The sequence below is a fragment of the Heptranchias perlo genome, chromosome 12, assembly GCF_035084215.1.
Source record: "Heptranchias perlo isolate sHepPer1 chromosome 12, sHepPer1.hap1, whole genome shotgun sequence".
Taxonomy (NCBI): Eukaryota; Metazoa; Chordata; class Chondrichthyes; order Hexanchiformes; family Hexanchidae; genus Heptranchias; species Heptranchias perlo.
In genome coordinates this window covers 59,912,078-59,918,077 of record NC_090336.1, presented here as the reverse complement: position 1 = coordinate 59,918,077, position 6,000 = coordinate 59,912,078, and positions in this window count along the sequence as shown.

Genomic DNA, 6,000 nt, shown 5'->3' with positions numbered 1-6,000 from the left:
CGTGTGGTGACGGTTCTCCCACAGTGCTGTTAGGAAGGGAGTTCCAGGATTTTGACCCAGCGACGATGAAGGAACGGCGATATATTTCCAAGTCGGGATGCTGTGTGACTTGGAGGGGAACGTGTAGGTGGTGTTGTTCCCATGTGCCTGCTGCTCTTGTCCTTCTAGGTGGTAGAGGTCGCGGGTTTGGGAGGTGCTGTCGAAAAAGCCTTGGCGAGTTGCTGCAGTGCATCCCGTGGATGGTGCACACTGCAGCCACAGTGCACCGGTGGTGAAGGGCGTGAATGTTTAGGGTGGTGGATGGGATGCCAATCAAGCGGGCTGCTTTATCTTGGATGGTGTCGAGCTTCTTGAGTGTCGTTGGAGCTGCACTCATCCAAGTAAGTGGAGAGTATTCCATCACACTCCTGACTTGTGCCTTGTAGATGGTGGAAAGGCTTTGGGGAGTCAGGAGGTGAGTCACTCGCCGCAGAATACCCAGCCTCTGACCTGCTCTCGTAGCCACAGTATTTATATGGCTGGTCCAGTTAAGTTTCTGGTCAATGGTGACCCCCAGGATGTTGATGGTGGGGGATTCAACGATGGAAATGCCGTTGAATGTCAAGGGGAGGTGGTTAGACTCTCTCTTGTTGGAGATGGTCATTGCCTGGCACTTATCTGGCGCGAATGTTACTTGCCACTTATGAGCCCAAGCCTGGATGTTGTCCAGGTCTTGCTGCATGCGGGCTCGGACTGCTTCATTATTTGAGGGGTTGCGAATGGAACTGAACACTGTGCAATCATCAGCGAACATCCCCATTTCTCACCTTATGATGGAGGGAAGGTCATTGATGAAGCAGCTAAGATGGTTGGGCCGAGGACACTGCCTTGAGGAACTCCTGCAGCAACATCCTGGGGCTGAGATGATTGGCTTCCAACAACCACTACCATCGTCCTTTGTGCGAGGTATGACTCCAGCCACTGGAGAGTTTTCCCCCTGATTCCCATTGACTTCAATTTTACTAGTGCTCCTTGGTGCCACACTCGGTCAAATGCTGCCTTGATGTCAAGGGCAGTCACTCCCACCTCACCTCTGGAATTCAGCTCTTTTGTCCATGTTTGGACCAAGGCTGTAATGAGGTCTGGAGCCCAGTGGTCCTGGCGGAACCCAAACTAAGCATCGGTGAGCAGATTATTGGTGAGTAAGTGCCGCTTGATAGCACTGTCGACGACACCTTCCATCACTTTGCTGATGATTGAGAGTAGACTGATGGGGCAGTAATTGGCCGGATTGGATTTGTCCTGCTTTTAGTGGACAGGACATACCTGGGCAATTTTCCACATTGTTGGGTAGATGCCAGTGTTGTAGCTGTACTGGAACAGCTTGGCTCGAGGCGCAGCTAGTTCTGGAGCACAAGTCTTCAGCACTACAGCTGGGATGTTGTCGGGGCCCATAGCCTTTGCTGTATCCAGTGCACTCAGCCGTTTCTTGATATCACGTGGAGTGAATCGAATTGGCTGAAGATTGGCTTCTGTGATGGTGGGGATATCGGGAGGAGGCCGAGATGGATCACACACTCGGCATTTCTGGCTGAAGATGGTTGCAAACGCTTCAGCCTTTTCTTTTGCACTCACGTGCTGGACTCCGCCATCATTGAGGATGGGGATGTTTGCAGAGCCTCCTCCTCCCGTTAGTTGTTTAATTGTCCACCACCATTCACGACTGGATGTGGCAGGACTGCAGAGCTTTGATCTGATCCGTTGGTTGTGGAATCGCTTAGCTCTGTCTATAGCATGTTGCTTCCGCTGTTTAGCATGTATGTAGTCCTGAGTTGTAGCTTCACCAGGTTGGCACCTCATTTTTAGGTACGCCTGGTGCTGCTCCTGGCATGCTCTTCTACACTCCTCATTGAACCAGGGTTGATCACCTGGCTTGTTTGTAATGGTAGAGTGAGGAATATGCCGGGCCATGAGGTTACAGATTTATATAAGCCTTTCCTTTGTTATAGATCTCCTTTTATTATAACACTTAAGATTATGCAGTAGTTCACAAGACTATATTGGAGTTTTCCATTATTCAGATAGACTTGAGGCACATAACTAGGCATGCCTATTCAAACTAAATGCCTTGGGCACCTAAATGCACCCACCACCTCTGTAGAATGAACAGTACCATTTTATGCCAATTTTCCCACTTCCCCTCATCTCCTTGCTGGGTTACAAGGCCATGCGTGCTGGCTGCCCACTCGTACCTTGGCCAAGAATCATTATTCTTACGTGAACATTGACAGCGAGTGTTTGCAGGCTTCGGAACCGCAGGCAGGGGGTGGGAAGGGAAGCAACCCATCCGAGCCTCACTTGACATTTAACCACATGCACCTCCGGCAGGTCACTGAATAGCGATCAGGAGAATGAACCCTGGCGCATTACCCCTCCCTAACACAGGCGTGCTGAGACCCATTCTGGCACCTTTACCACTGTCTCAGCTTAGATTAATTAACTCAGCACAGATCAAAGATGGGAACTTTCTGATCTATATAGCTCAGCTAATCAGTGAACACAATTGCAGAGCCACGGTGGGGAACATAAGCAAAATATCTTTGAAATAGTTTCACAGTCTATAAAATAATATTCTCCAGTGCAGATGCATTATTCTCGTAGGAGCTTTCGGCACTTTGGCAATAGTACTGGTGAATACATTTTGCCCAGTGCACCTGCTTACTAGGTATTGCTTGATGGCACTTTTGATGACTCCATACATCACAAAGGAGTTTAGAACAAAGGAAGATGGTAGTGGTTGTTGGAGGCCAATCATCTCAGCCCCAGGATATTGCTGCAGGAGTTCTTCAGGGCAGTGTCCTCGGCCCAACCATCTTCAGCTGCTTCATCAATGACCTTCCCTCCATCATAAGGTGAGAAATGGGGATGTTCGCTGATGATTGCAGTGTTCAGTTCCATTCGCAACCCCTCAGATGATGAAGCAGTCTGTGCCCGCATGCAGCAAGACCTGGACAACATCCAGGCTTAGGCTGATAAGTGGCAAGTAACATTCGCGCCAGATAAGTGCCAGGCAATGACCATCTCCAACAAGAGAAAGTCCAACCACCTTCCCTTGACATTCAACGGCATTACCATCGTCGAATCCCCCACATCCTGGGGGTCACCAGTGACCAGAAACTTAACTGGACCAGCCATATAAATACTGTGGCTACAAGAGCAGGTCAGAGGCTGCGTATTCTGTGGCGAGTGACTCACCTCCTGACTCCCCAAAGCCTTTCCACTATCTATAAGGCACAAGTCAGGAGTGTGATGGAATACTCTCCACTTGCCTGGATGAGTGCAGCTCCAACAACACTCAAGAAGCTCGACACCATCCAGGACAAAGCAGCCCGCTTGATTGGCACCCCATCCACCACTCTAAATATTCACTCCCTTCACCACCAGCGCACCGTGGCTGCAGAGTGGACCATCTACAAGATGCACTGCAACAACTCGCCAAGGCTTCTTCGACAGCACCTCCCAAACCCACGACCTCTACCACCTAGAAGGACAAGGGCAACAGGCACATGGGAACAACACCACCTGCACGTTCCCCTCCAAGTCACACACCATCCTGACTTGGAAATATATCGCCGTTCCTTCATTGTCGCTGGGTCAAAATCCTGGAACTCCCTTCCTAACAGCACTGTGGGAGAATCTTCACCACATGGACTGCAGCGGTTCAAGAAGGCGGCTCACCACCACCTTCACAAGGGCAATTAGGGATGGGCAATAAATGCTGGCCTCGCCAGCGATGCACACATCCCATGAACGAATTTTTAAAAAACTTTGCTGATGATTTTGAAGAGGCTGATCGGGCCGTAATTGGCTAGATTCGATTTGTCCTGTATTTTGTGGAAAGACATACCTGGCAATTACCAACATTGTCAGTTGGAAGCAATGCCATAGCTAGATTGAATGGCTTGACTAGGGGGTGGCTAGATCTGGCGCACACTCTTCAGTACTACAGCTGGATGCTCAGACGCTTCTTAATGTCACATAGAGTGAACCAGCTTGAATGAACACTGGCATTTATGGTGTGGACCTCGGGAGGGGGCCAGGTGGCCGTGTCAACTCAGCACTTTTGGCTAAAAGCACTTTCAAACATTTCATCACCAGGCTGTGCTATAATTGAGGAGGGGACGTTCATGGAGCATCTTCCTATGGTTGGTTTCCTGGTCGTCCACCATTGTTCTCGACTGGATTATGGTAGGGCTACAGAGCTATCCTCTGATCGATTGGTTGTTGAACAACTTAGCTCTGTTTACAGCCTGCTGCTTTTGGTATTTAACATGCAATTAGCCCTGTATTTAGGGCCACTCGGTTAGTACCTCATTACAAGGTATGTCAGTGTTTCTTCTATCAGGCCCTTCTGCATTTCCCACTGAATCAGGGTTGATCTCCTGGCTTGTTTGTGATGGAGGCGTGATATGCCATAGGGTTACAGATTGTGGTGGTATATGATTCTGCTGCTGTTGATGGCCTACAGTGCTTCATAGATGTTAGTTTTGGGCTGCTAGATCTGTCATTAGCCTTTCTTTCATACTCTTTAAAATTTGTGCTTTAATGGAAGGCAATGAAAACATGTTGGATGTATCTTAGCTGCTGGACAGTCCCATGTAAAATTGAAACTGAGGCGTTGGAATGCACTGCTGCACTTTTAATTGATATACTGCAGTATGAGTTCAAACAAAAAAAAAACAATAAACACACTGCTGTGGATATACATTGAGTCAAGACATTTTGACCAAGTTGCGAAAGGTAAACATGAGAATCAAATTAATTGATTCTGGACCAAAAAATGGAATCAAGCAGTAAGGAGCAAAATGATTGAGGGTATATTTTTGGGTTGCCATGGCTGGTACTTCAGGACCAGAATGGCAGAGAATTGGCCGCTGCTCTGTCGATTGCTTTTTCTACCAGGAAAGCAATACAGAGATACTGTTGCGAATGACAGGAGAAAAAACTGCTGAGGATTAGAGAAGTGCTGAGTACTGAAGAAAAATCCTATGACTTTGAAGAGAATGAACCTTCTGGAGAGATACTGGGGTAAATTTTAATCTTCACCGCATGGGCGATTTATTCTGGCCGAGCGGCTCACCCACCCATTATAGGACACGCCTGATTTTTATTCCAATGGAATGAAAATCGATCAGGTTTATAACGTACATGCGATCTGCTCCACCAGATTACTGTCCTTGCAGTGAAAATGAAAATTTATCCACTTGTCCCAGTGATTTTCCTCCCTGCCCCCCAACCCCGGTTGGATCATGGACCAATCCTAAGGTATGTTAAAGGTAAATGAATGAGAACAAATGTTGCATTCATGTAGAAAACATGATGGAGACTAATTGAAATATTTAAGAATGATGTATAGAAAAAAAATCTGTCACACATTGTTACACACCAGCTGAGGTGAGTAACACTGAAATTCAAGAACAATTTTATGAAAGGATATAGGACTCATTCAGCAGCACATAACAACAGTAGGAGTATTATTGTTTCATCAATACAAATTCAGAAAGAAGTCAATGATGATAAAATGAAGCTGGGAACAGATTATGGGTAACATGGTGAATGTCAACAACATAAATGGTTCCTTCAGCAGTGCATAAATAGATTTGTCCTCTTGGAACACTATTTAATCGTAAGAAGATTTAATTCACAAGCTGAAATGATCAAACAAAGGAGTCTTAAATAATGAAAACTGACATTATCACCATCATCAATGTCTGAGATCATGGATAACATGCTGGGGAGGATTTGCATAATGATCACTGTAGGGTAGAAGTTACAGTTGGTGATAATAGTGGATGAACACTCAATGCAGTTATATGACTACTTTCTCTGTCCACTATTTTAAAGAAGGCACTAATCTATTTATTTTAAATGCAGTAGTGTTTCCACCTCAATCCCTCCCCCACCCACAACCTACAACCCAGTCGACACTCTGACCTGCTGGCTTGCAGCATCGCCAGAATC